Here is a 13,328-nt window from a genome sequence, read left to right on the forward strand (position 1 = left end):
ATCCAGAGTTGGCTAAGGTTGACGGTTGTTCCGTGGGGAGCAAGGGTTGGGCTTCCGTGGGCTCTTGTGGGGAGCTAGGGAGACCAACAAGTATTGGAGTGCCGTGGAGGCATGTTCATGTTAAGGATTGGACTAGAGGACTCTAAGAAGTTCAGAGAGGTGCCATAAGGATGCCGAGTATACCGTGCAGGTGTGCGTATGAGCTAGGAAGTTCAGAGAGGTACCGTGGAGGTATCGAGTATGCACTGGGTGTATGCGTGTTGAGCTAGAAGGTTCAGAGAGATGTCAAGATGGTGTTGAGTATGCTTTGGAAGCATATGCATGAGCTAGGGAGAACTCTTGGGGGTCCAAGTCAGCCAGTGTGGAGGCAGTGTTCGGCAAGGGAATCTAGGAGGTTCTCGATGCAAGGTTGCAGTGGTGCAGCGTTGGACTCAGGGAGTCAAGCGAGTTGAGCATGAGGAGCTCTGGGAGCTCGGTGCATCCTCACGAGTGGCAAGATGATCATAGAGGATCATGATGTGGTCAAGAGACCCGTGGGAGTTGAGATCACCTATGTGGCCGATGTCGGAGTAAGGTGGGCTTATGGGAGTCGCCGAGGCGAAGATATCAACAGGGCTAAGTAGGGGTTCAGCGCTGAGGTTGAACAGGGGTAGAGCCAGAGGCTCGAGGATGCGTGTGTGGAGCACCTAAGGAAGAGAACCAGGAGTAGGATGGTTCGGCATGCGCTTCTATTCCGCAGGAGTGTATGTTTAGGCAGTCAAATGCGTGGGCATTTGATGAAGACAGGGAGGCGTAGTCTGGGTGAACGAAAATGGTCACATCTTACGGTGGATCAGAAGTAGGGATCGCGAGTGCCGCGCGAGGTTTTGGAGATTCTCAAGGAGAAGGCTTAACCTGGGCATAAGCATAAAATCCAGCCCCGTGATAGTTGGTATCAGAGCTGATCGCTCTAAGCATGGTTAGAGTCTGTGCGTGAATCTTGGAGTGATCTTGCTTTTGTTACCCCAATTCTTGGTGAGGAGATGATATTGTGCATGATCTGGTTGGAGTGTTGCTTCAGGTTGTTATTGCTCATGTGGGAGTAGGCAGTGGAGCGTGGATCTTTGGCAGATTGGCTTGGGTTTTCATCGACTCTTGGAATTGGCATCAAGTTATAAAGATGGTCAAACTGATATGCAGCTTGTGGAGAGTTGATATCGACATTGTTTGAACTGGGTTCAGCAGTGGAACTTGGCGTGGGTCAAGATGTGACCAGGGGTCACAATGCCATAATGCAGGAAGATGGACGAAGTGCAACATGGTGTTGTGAGTTCATTGGAATGCAATTTAAGTGAAGATGGCAGTTTCTGGGACATTTTAAGACCAGCTTAACAACAGTGTGGGCTGCAAAGGCGCAGTGGGGTGTAGGAGTTGGAGAGGCAATTCCGAGGAGTATGGAAATTGGGCTGTAGGTTGGCTTGTTGGGTCAGTCTCAGTGCAGTGTAGGATGGTGTGCGGACATTATCCGAGGTGAAATCGAGCTGCTACATGGTGTAGATCAGTGTGGGCTGCAAGGAAGCAGTGCGGTGTAGGGTCTCTTTATTGTAGATCCGAGGTGGAAATGTGGGCTTGCACAAGGTAAGTCCGTTGATGCTAATCATTTGGGGCCATTTAAGATGGTGAGGCGTAGGATTTCCATGCGGTGGAAGTCCGAGGAGCAATATTGATGGTGTGACAGGCAGGCTTGGAAGTCGTGGTGACGGTCTAGGCGGCGATGTCATGGGTCAGTGGTGTTGGGCGATGTGGAATCATGAGGTGTAGGTTGATGTGCAAGGCATCTTCCGAGGAGAAAATGGATTGGGCTGCGAGAGCAGTGCGGTGTAGAACTTGCCAAGGGTGGGTTCGAGGAGAGGAAACAAGTACTGAGAAGTCACCAAGTTCTGGAAGTGTATTGGCGAGTGTATTGGTGGTTGGATGTGAATGGTTTCTGAGTTGATGTGTTGGGAACGAGTGGATGCAAGGCATGCCGAGGGTTGGCCAGCAGTCAGTCAGAATGGCACAGTTGAAGACCGGTTGCAAAGCCATGTTGAAGGTGATGACTTGGGAAAGTGGATTTGGGAGCTGCCAGGGGCAGTTTGGCGTAGGATTGTGGCTTGAAGAGATTTGGGTTATGATCTGAGGTAGGTTGTGCAAGTACTAGGCATAGCACAAAGGGTCTGGAAGTGAATCGGTAGGCAAGTGTTGGTGGCCGAGTTGATTTGCAGTGTGTGGGGACGAGTTGGGTGCAGGGCACGCCAGAATGCTCTTCAGCAGGCAATCATAGTGGCACAGCAGGAGTCGAGAGGCCGAAGGTTGACCGTGTGAAGCTTGGGAAAGCTGGGTGACTTGTGCATCAGAGGGATGGCAAGTGTGTCTTTCAGTGGATGCCAAGAATGGATTCTTGGGCAGTTGAAGGTGGAAGACAGGACTGAGTGGAGACGAAGCAGTAGTGCTAAGTTCTCAGGGGTGTCATCAGGGATGATCGGCTCAGTGGAGTTAGACATGGATATGGTTTCATGCAAGTGGGTTCAGTATCAGGGATGCTGACAAGCACCAAGTATGTTGTGGAAACAGAAGGTGTGCACCGAAGGTATGAGGCGATGACAACAGCCAGTGTTTGGGACACAAGACATCTGTAGATCCAGTGTGACAGGGTGACAGTGGTGTCGGCGTCGAGGACGTCGCCTATTTTTAAGTGGGGGAGGATGTAAGGGGCTGGTGATTCGCGATATGAGACCTTGAGGCCTGATGGGCCGGTGGTGCAAAGCTGGGTGCACACAGGTGTGGTGTAGGCAGACGTGGGTCTCGCCGAGGTGTAAATGGGACTATGTCGTGTGCTGGGCAGACATGGTTGTGGTGTAGGATCTTGTCCGGGACATGATCCGAGGTGTAGCTTGGGACTGTGTTGCGAGTGGTTCCCCTCCAACATAGTTGTGGTGTAGGCACGGTGTTGGATCCGGGCCGAGGTGTGATCTTGGGGCTGTGCTACGAGATGTTCCCTCTAGCATAGTTGTGGTGTAGGCGAGCTGTGGAGCCGAGCTGAGGTGTATCCGTGGAGGGTAAGTGCCGGTGTGCATGACGGATGGCTTGGAGAGTCCATCTCCCTCGAGAGGGTCGAAGTAGAGTAGTCCCTCCCTCTGGTCTCCGGGAGACAGAGGTGACGCAAAGTTTTAGGGGCAATGAAGTGTTGCTCCGCCGTTACGCAACGTGGTGAGGTTTGGTGTTATGACAAAGGTCCTTGTCTCAGTGTAGCAAAGAAGCTGGATCAATTTTGACAGCTCTGGGAGTTGTCCGGTGTCCGAAAGCTAGGGAAGCGGTTTTCCTAGTCCTGCGGTAGGAGACAATATGGTTTGTCCGAGTAGGAGCATTGTGTACTTGAGGTTAGCTGTGTGGGAATGGTGTCATTGTGCTGAATGGCTAAGTGGTGTGGTATCGGTTGGGTGTGGCCTTGGGCGCACATCCTGGGTGCTTGGTTGCATGGGTTTGCATTGAGGTAGGATCTCAGAGACCGTGGTGGTCAAGTACGGCAAGCGGGATGTAGTGTCTCAGAATGATGCCAAGGAGATGTCGAGTCAAGTGGGCAGACTAATGTCAGGTATCCGAAGAGGTAGTCGGCGGGCATGACTCAAGGAGGTGAGTCATGATGGAAGGCTAGGAACCAAGGCTTGTGCTGCATGAGTGAAACGAGTGAAGCAGATGGGTCGAAGTGTTTCGGAGGTGAAGCTATGGAGTGTTCACCGAGTTGGTCCAACCGGCCAGCGTCCCACAGGGTGGGCGGATCATGGAGCTAGGGTGTAGAACTCAACTAGGTTGTGCAACGCAAAGGGATCCGTGGATTGAGCATGAGACGACGTGGATGCATGAGGAGGTTGGTTTGAGTGCACCGGGTGTACGAGGACTTGTGGGTCACCAACAAAGGCATGTAGACATAGACTGGGGTGTCGAAGCAGTTGGGGCTCATGATGGAGATCCAGAGTTGGCTAAGGTTGACGGTTGTTCCGTGGGGAGCAAGGGTTGGGCTTCCGTGAGCTCTTGTGGGGAGCTAGGGAGACCAACAAGTATTGGAGTGCCGTGGAGGCATGTTCATGTTAAGGATTGGACTAGAGGACTCTAAGAAGTTCAGAGAGGTGCCATAAGGATGCCGAGTATACCGTGCGGGTGTGCGTATGAGCCAGGAAGTTCAGAGAGGTACCGTGGAGGTATCGAGTATGCACTGGGTGTATGCGTGTTGAGCTAGAAGGTTCAGAGAGATGTCAAGATGGTGTTGAGTATGCTTTGGAAGCATATGCATGAGCTAGGGAGAACTCTTGGGGGTCCAAGTCAGCCAGTGTGGAGGCAGTGTTCGGCAAGGGAATCTAGGAGGTTCTCGATGCAAGGTTGCAGTGGTGCAGCGTTGGACTCAGGGAGTCAAGCGAGTTGAGCATGAGGAGCTCTGGGAGCTCGGTGCATCCTCACAAGTGGCAAGATGATCATAGAGGATCATGATGTGGTCAAGAGACTCATGGGAGTTGAGATCACCTATGTGGCCGATGTCGGAGTAAGGTGGGCTTATGGGAGTCACCGAGGTGAAGATATCAACAGGGCTAAGTAGGGGTTCAGCGCTGAGGTTGAACAGGGGTAGATCCAGAGGCTGGAGGATGCGTGCGTGGAGCACCTAAGGAAGAGAACCAGGAGTAGGATGGTTTGGCATGCGCTTCTATTCCGCAGGAGTGTATGTTTACGTAGTCAGATGCGTGGGCATTTGATGAAGATAGGGAGGCGTAGTCTGGGTGAACGAAAATGGTCGCATCTTACGGTGGATCAGAAGTAGGGATCGCCAGTGCCGCGCGAGGTTTTGGAGATTCTCAAGGAGAAGGCTTAACCTGGGCATAAGCATAAAATCCAGCCCCGTGACAGCTTATATAGGAGAGGTGGTTGCCGGGAGCCTCTCCTGTGCCCCCCTCATTGATTCAACGCCGGTGTCAAGGCGGATGGATATGTCAGAATTTGAAATGGTGGACGCCGACGTTGAATCAATTAGAGGGGCATGAAGCCCACCCCGGATGTGCTATTCCTCGACTCTCCTTTAGATCATGTTTTCTTGTCACTCAGCTGGTGCAATTTCGGAAAAAGGTTTGGCAGCGGTTGCCATCCCTCACCTCGTCTACTTGGTGATTTTAAAACTCGATCTAAAATGGGAGCCCTCGTCTAGCACCTCCGACCGGTGTTGCTCGGGTATTGCATAAAATTATGCCATCGGCGCGAATCCCCCAACGAATGCCTACGCTTGGACCCTCTCTTAGATCACCTTCTTCGATCACTCCACCGACGCAACTACGGAAGAGACTTGGCAGCGGTTGCCATTCTATAGTGCGTCTGTTCAGCGATTTCGAAGTTGATCTAATGGCGAGCCCTTGTCTCTAGCCATCAGGTGGGTGCTTGGCTCTCTAGCAAAATTTTTTGCGTGCCTATCGCGGCTACAATGGGAGAGGTGGTTGCCGCGAGCCTCTCCCATGCCCCCCTCATTGATTCAACACCGCTGTCAGGGCGGATGGATATGTCGGATTTTGAAAAAAGGTGGACGCCGACGTTGAATCAATTAGAGGGGCATGAAGCCCACCCTCGAGGGTGCTATTCCTGGACTCTCCTTTAGATCATGTTTTCTTGTCACTCAGCTGGCGCAATTTCGGAAAAAGGTTTGGCAGCGGTTGCCAGCCCTCACCGCGTCTACTCGGTGATTTTAAAACTCGATCTAAAACGGGAGCCCTCGTCTAGCACCTCCGTCCGATGTTGCTCGGGTATTGCATAAATTTATGCCATCGGCACGAATCCCCCAACGAATGCCTACGCTTGGACCCTCTCTTAGATCACCTTCTTCGATCACTCGACCGACGCAACTACGGAAGAGACTTGGCAGCGGTTGCCATTCTACAGCGCGTCTGTTCAGCGATTTCGAAGTTGATCTAATGGCGAGCCCTTGTCTCTAGCCATGAGGTGGGTGCTTGCCGCTCTAGCAAAATTTTTTGCGTGCCTATCGCGGCTACAAGGGGAGAGGTGGTTGCCGCGAGCCTCTCCCGTGCCCCCCTCATTGATTCAAAGCCGCTGTCAGGGCGGATGGATATGTCAGATTTTGAAACGGTGGACGCCGACGTTGAATCAATTAGAGGGGCATGAAGCCCACCCTCGAGGCTGCTATTCCTGGACTCTCCTTTAGATCACATTTTCTTGTCACTCAGCTGCCGCAATTTCAGAAAAAGGTTTGGCAGCGGTTGCCAGCCCTCACCGCGTCTACTCGATGATTTTAAAACTCGATCTAAAACGGGAGCCCTCGTCTAGCACCTCCGTCCGGTGTTGCTCGAGGATTGCATAAATTTATGCCATCGGCGCGAATCCCCCAACGAATGGCTACGCTTGGACCCTCTCTTAGATCACCTTCTTCGATCACTCGACCGACGCAACTACGGAAGAGACTTGGCCACGGTTGCCATTCTACAGCACGTCTGTTCAGCGATTTCGAAGTTGATCTAATGGCGAGCCCTTGTCTCTAGCCATGAGGTGGGTGCTTGGCGCTCTAGCAAAATTTTTTGCATGCCTATCGCGGCTACAACGGGAGAGGTGGTTGCCACGAGCCTCTCCCGTGCTCCCCTCATTGATTCAACGCCACTGTCAGGGCGGATGGATATGTCAGATTTTGAAAAAAGGTGGACGCCGACGTTGAATCAATTAGAGGGGCATGAAGCCCACCCTCGAGGGTGCTATTCCTGGACTCTCCTTTAGATCATGTTTTCTTGTCACTCAGCTGGCGCAATTTTGGAAAAAGGTTTGGCAGCGGTTTCCAGCCCTCACCACGTCTACTCGGTGATTATAAAACTCGATCTAAAACGGGAGCCCTCGTCTAGCACCTCCGTCCGGTGTTGCTCGGGTATTGCATAAATTTATGCCATCGGCGTGAATCCCCCAACGAATGCCTACGCTTGGACCCTCTCTTAGATCACCTTCTTCGATCACTCGACCGACGCAACTACGGAAGAGACTTGGCAGCGGTTGCCATTCTACAGCGCGTCTGTTCAGCGATTTCGAAGTTGATCTATTGGCGAGCCCTTGTCTCTAGCCATGAGGTGGGTGCTTGGCGCTCTAGAAAAATTTTTTGCGTGCCTATCGCGGCTACAAGGGGAGAGGTGGTTGCCGCGAGCCTCTCCCGTGCCCCACTCATTGATTCAATGCCGCTGTCAGGGCGGATGGACATGTCGGATTTTGAAACGGTGGACGCCGACGTTGAATCAATTAGAGGGGCATGAAGCCCACCCTCGAGGGTGCTATTCCTGGACTCTCCTTTAGATCATGTTTTCTTGTCACTCAGCTGCCGCAATTTTGGAAAAAGGTTTGGCAGCGGTTGCCAGCCCTCACCACGTCTACTCGGTGATTTTAAAACTCGATCTAAAACGGGAGCCCTCGTCTAGCATCTCCGTCTGGTGTTGCTCGGGTATTGCATAAATTTATGCCATCGGCGCGAATCCCCCAACGAATGCCTACGCTTGGACCCTCTCTTAGATCACCTTCTTCGATCACTCCACCGACGCAACTATGGAAGAGACTTGGCAGCGGTTGCCATTCTACAGCGCGTCTGTTCAGCGATTTTGAAGTTGATCTAATGGCGAGCCCTTGTCTCTAGCCATGAGGTGGGTGCTTGGCGCTCTAGCAAAATTTTTTGTGTGCCTATCTTGGCTACAAGGGGAGAGGTGGTTGCCGCGAGCCTCTCCCGTGCCCCCCTCATTGATTCAACACCGCTGTCAGGGCGGATGGATATGTCAGATTTTGAAACGGTGGATGCCAACGTTGAATCAATTAGAGGGGCATGAAGCCCACCCTCGAGGGTGCTATTCCTGGACTCTCCTTTAGATCACGTTTTCTTGTCACTCAGCTGGCGCAATTTCGGAAAAAGGTTTGGCAGCGGTTGCCAGCCCTCACCGCGTCTACTTGGTGATTTTAAAACTTGCTCTAAAACAGGAGCCCTCGTCTAGCACCTCCGTCCGGTGTTGCTTGGGTATTGCATAAATTTATGCCATCAGCGTGAATCCCCCAACGAATGCCTATGCTTGGACCCTCTCTTAGATCACCTTCTTCGATCACTCGACCGACGCAACTACGGAAGAGACTTGGCAGCGGTTGCCATTCTACAGCGCGTCTGTTCAGCGATTTCGAAGTTGATCTAATGGCGAGCCCTTGTCTCTAGCCATGAGGTGGGTGCTTGGCGCTCTAGCAAAATTTTTTGCGTGCCTATCACGGCTACAACGGGAGAGGTGGTTGCCGCGAGCCTCTCCCGTGCTCCCCTCATTGATTCAACGCTGCTGTCAGGGCGGATGGATATGTCGGATTTTGAAAAAAGGTGGACGCCGACGTTGAATCAATTAGAGGGGCATGAAGCCCACCCTCGAGGGTGCTATTCCTGGACTCTCCTTTAGATCATGTTTTCTTGTTACTCAGCTGGCGCAATTTCGGAAAAAGGTTTGGCAGCGGTTGCCAGCCCTCACCGCGTCTACTCGGTGATTTTAAAACTCGATCTAAAATGGGAGCCCTCGTCTAGCACCTCCGTCCAGTGTTGCTCGGGTATTGCATAAATTTATGCCATCGGCGCGAATCCCCCAACGAATGCCTACGCTTGGACCCTCTCTTAGATCACCTTCTTCGATCACTTGACCGACGCAACTACGGAAGAGACTTGGCAGCGGTTGCCATTCTACAGCGCGTCTGTTCAGTGATTTCGAAGTTGATCTAATGGCGAGCCCTTGTCTCTAGCCATGAGGTGGGTGCTTGGCGCTCTAGCAAAATTTTTTGCGTGCCTATCGTGGCTACAAGGGGAGAGGTGGTTGCCGCGAGCCTCTCCCGTGCCCCCCTCATTGATTCAACGCCGCTGTCAGGGCGGATGGACATGTCAGATTTTGAAATGGTGGACGCCGATGTTGAATCAATTAGAGGGGCATGAAGCCCACCCTCGAGGGTGCTATTCCTGGACTCTCCTTTAGATCATGTTTTCTTGTCACTCAGCTGCCACAATTTCAAAAAAAGGTTTGGCAGCGGTTGCCAGCCCTCACCGCGTCTACTCGGTGATTTTAAAACTCGATCTAAAACGGGAGCCCTCGTCTAGCACCTCCGTCCGGTGTTGCTCGGGTATTGCATAAATTTATGCCATCGGCGTGAATCCCCCAATGAATGCCTACGCTTGGACCCTCTCTTAGATCACCTTCTTCGATCACTCCACCGACACAACTACGGAAGAGACTTGGCAGCGGTTGCCATTCTACAGCGCGTCTGTTCAGCGATTTCGAAGTTGATCTAATGGCGAGCCCTTGTCTCTAGCCATGAGGTGGGTGCTTGGCGCTCTAGCAAAATTTTTTGCATGCCTATCGCGGCTACAAGGGGAGAGGTGGTTGCCGCGAGCCTCTCCCGTGCCCCCCTCATTGATTCAACGCCGCTGTCAGGGCGGATGGATATGTCGGATTTTGAAACGGTGGACGCCGACGTTGAATCAATTAGAGGGGCATGAAGCCCACCCTCGAGGGTGCTATTCCTGGACTCTCCTTTAGATCATGTTTTCTTGTCACTCAGCTGCCGCAATTTCGGAAAAAGGTTTGGCAGCGGTTGCCAGCCCTCACCGCGTCTACTTGGTGATTTTAAAACTCGATCTAAAATGGGAGCCCTCGTCTAGCACCTCCGTCCGGTGTTGCTCGGGTATTGCATAAATTTATGCCATCGGCACGAATCCCCCAACGAATGCCTATGCTTGGACCCTCTCTTAGATCACCTTCTTCGTTCACTCGACCGACGCAACTACGGAAGAGACTTGGCAGCGGTTGCCATTCTACACCGCGTCTGTTCAGCGATTTCGAAGTTGATCTAATGGCGAGCCCTTGTCTCTAGCCTTGAGGTGGGTGCTTGGCGCTCCAGCAAAATTTTTTGCATGCCTATCGCGGCTACAATGGGAGAGGTGGTTGCCGCGAGCCTCTCCCGTGCTCCCCTCATTGATTCAACGCCGCTGTCAGGGCGGATGGATATGTCGGATTTTGAAAAAAGGTGGACGCCGACGTTGAATCAATTAGAGGGGCATGAAGCCCACCCTCGAGGGTGCTGTTCATGGACTCTCCTTTAGATCATGTTTTCTTGTCACTCAACTGGCGCAATTTTGGAAAAAGGTTTGGCAGCGGTTGCCAGCCCTCACCGCGTCTACTCGGTGATTTTAAAACTCGATCTAAAATGGGAGCCCTCGTCTAGCACCTCCGTCCGGTGTTGCTCGGGTATTGCATAAATTTATGCCATCGGCGCGAATCCCCCAATGAATGCCTACGCTTGGACCCTCTCTTAGATCACCTTCTTCGATCACTCGACCGACACAACTACGGAAGAGACTTGGCAGCGGTTGCCATTCTACAGCGCGTCTGTTCAGCGATTTCGAAGTTGATCTAATGGCGAGCCCTTGTCTCTAGCCATGAGGTGGGTGCTTGGCGCTCTAGCAAAATTTTTTGCGTGCCTATCGCGGCTACAAGGGGAGAGGTGGTTGCCGCGAGCCTCTCCCGTGTCCCCCTCATTGATTCAACGCCGCTGTCAGGGCGGATGGACATGTCGGATTTTGAAACGGTGGACGCCGACGTTGAATCAATTAGAGGGGCATGAAGCCCACCCTCGAGGGTGCTATTCCTGGACTCTCCTTTAGATCATGTATTCTTGTCACTCAGCTGGCGCAATTTCGGAAAAAGGTTTGGCAGCGGTTGCCAGCCCCTCGCCGCGTCTACTCGGTGATTTTAAAACTCGGTCTAAAACGGGAGCCATCGTCTTGCACCTCCGTCCGGTGTTGCTTGGGTATTGCACAAATTTTTGCCATCGGCACGAATCCCCCAACGAATGCCTACACGCTTGGACCCTCTCTTAGATCACCTTCTTCGATCACTAGACCGACGCAATTACGGAAGAGACTTGGCAGCGGTTGCCATTCTACACCGCGTCCGTTCTGCGATTTTGAAGTTGATCTAATGGCGAGCCCTTGTCGATAGCCATGAGGTGGGTACTTGGCGCTCTAGCAATATTTTTTGCGAGCCTATCGCGGCTACAATGGGGGAGGTGGTTTCCATGAGCCTCTCCCGTGCCCAGCTCATTGATTCAATGTCGCTGTCAGGGCGGATGGATATGTCGGATTTTGAAACGGTGGACGCCGACGTTGAATCAATTAGAGGGGCATGAAGCCCACCCTCGAGGGTGCTATTCCTGGACTCTCCTTTAGATCATGTTTTCTTGTCACTCAGCTGGCGCAATTTTGGAAAAAGGTTTGGCAGCGGTTGCTAGCCCTCACCGCGTCTACTTGGTGATTTTAAAACTCGATCCAAAACGGGAGCCCTCGTCTAGCACCTCCGTCCGGTGTTGCTCAGGTATTGCATAAATTTATGCCATCGGCGCGAATCCCCCAATGAATGCCTACGCTTGGACCCTCTCTTAGATCACCTTCTTCGATCACTCGACCAACGCAACTACGGAAGAGACTTGGCAGCGGTTGCCATTCTACAGCGCGTCTGTTCAGCGATTTCGAAGTTGATCTAATGGCGAGCCCTTGTCTCTAGCCATGAGGTGGGTGCTTGGCGCTCTAGCAAAATTTTTTGCGTGCCTATCGCGGCTACAACGGGAGAGGTGGTTGCCGCAAGCCTCTCCCGTGGCCCCCTCATTGATTCAACGCCGCTGTCAGGGCGGATGGATATGTCGGATTTTGAAACGGTGGACGCCGACATTGAATCAATTAGAGTGGCATGAAGCCCACCCTCGAGGGTGCTATTCCTTTAGATCATGTTTTCTTGTCACTCAGATGGCGCAATTTCGGAAAAAGGTTTGGCAGCGGTTGCCAGCCCTCACCGCGTCTACTCGGTGATTTTAAAACTCGATCTAAAACAGGAGCCCTCGTCTAGCACCTCCGTCCGGTGTTGCTTGGGTATTGCATAAATTTATGCCATCGGCGCGAATCCCCCGATGAATCCCTACACTTGGACCCTCTCTTAGATCACCTTCTTCGATCACTCGATCGACGCAACTACGGAAGAGACTTGGCAGCGGTTGCCATTCTACAGGGCGTCTGTTCAGCGATTTTGAAGTTGATCTAATGGTGAGCCCTTGTCTCTGGCCATGAGGTGGGTGCTTGGCGCTCTAGCAAAAATTTTTGCGTGCCTATCGGCGTAAAGCATGTTTTCTAGTCACTCAGCTGGCGCAATTTCAGAAAAAGGTTTGGCAGCGGTTGCCAGCCCTCACCGCGTCTTCTTGGTGATTTTAAAACTCAATCTAAAACGGGAGCCCTCGTCTAGCGGCTCTGTGCCACCTCGATCGGCACAACATTGGGAAATGGTTCGACAGCGGTTGTCATTCCAATGTGTCATCGGGGGATGCCTTGGAAAGTGGCCTTTCAAGGGCGAGCTCGCGTCTAGCCCTTGGATTGTGTGTCGCGTCACAAGTGAATGGGGAGATCTCTCTGTGAACGGCGGCATGGTGATTGCAAGAGAAAATTGACTTAGTCGGAGCATTGGCCTCGAGCCATTGTGACGGCCTTGCAATTTCTCTTTAATTGCAACCTATGTTTGCGCAGTAGCAGAGTTTGCATGTAAGATGGGCCTTGTTCTTGAGAGTTCCAGGAGATGACCTCCGGAACTTTTGGATTGGGCCCCTTCAAGGTGAAATTCATCCAGCTAATCGGATGAAGCTCGATGTGCTTGTATCTATTTCGAGACGATAATGATGGTCATTAATCTGTGGCGATGAGTATTATCCCATTCGGTAATCGCAATGGCGGAGCTGGTGGGAAGTACTTGTCGCTTTGTTTTGATGGATATACCCTATATGTAGGTGTCTGCACGGCTTGCAACACACTGCACATTTGGTGTTCGATTCTAAGATGTGCTTGTTGCTGAGTGTGTATGGAGTTGTATCTTTTAGCCAAGGGCTCCGTCTCATTGGCACATTCTATCATTGCATTTTTATCCTGCCCGGACGGCAAGAAGGAAAGAGATGGTTGCACGGGTGCATTGCTCGACGTCCCTAATTTCATCAAGGGTCCACTCTCCACCCTAAGTTTTTTGCCGATCGGTAGAGCCTTGGGATTGAGAGGGGGGCCGGCGAAAGGTTTGGTTGCCGCATAATTTATTCGCTAGTGCGTTCTCGGTGCGTGCTCGCCTCTTCACTATCTCATCCCACAGAAGTGCATGGCACTGTCCTGACAGCCTTTGTGGTCCGGGCCAGTAGAAGCGTAGAGTATTACGAATAATTTTTGTTTGGATGCGGAAACTCTCCATGCCCTGTCCTGCCCT

The 13,328-nt window shown here is 52.1% G+C and overlaps 1 long non-coding RNA gene across 1 annotated transcript in view; it reads left to right on the top strand.

Moving 5' to 3' along the window:
- Positions 1–863: 863 nt before the first annotated feature.
- LOC149574124 (uncharacterized) overlaps positions 864–13,328 on the top strand; it is a 294,747-nt gene continuing 282,282 nt past the window's right edge. Inside the window, exon 1 of the long non-coding RNA XR_016360085.1 lies at positions 864–3,039. This is a non-coding gene — a long non-coding RNA (uncharacterized LOC149574124). The remainder of the gene's footprint in view (positions 3,040–13,328) is intronic.

This window comes from Cupressus sempervirens, chromosome 2, assembly GCF_028749045.1.
Source record: "Cupressus sempervirens isolate cs-2001-9-10 chromosome 2, ASM2874904v1, whole genome shotgun sequence".
Classification (NCBI taxonomy): Eukaryota; Viridiplantae; Streptophyta; class Pinopsida; order Cupressales; family Cupressaceae; genus Cupressus; species Cupressus sempervirens.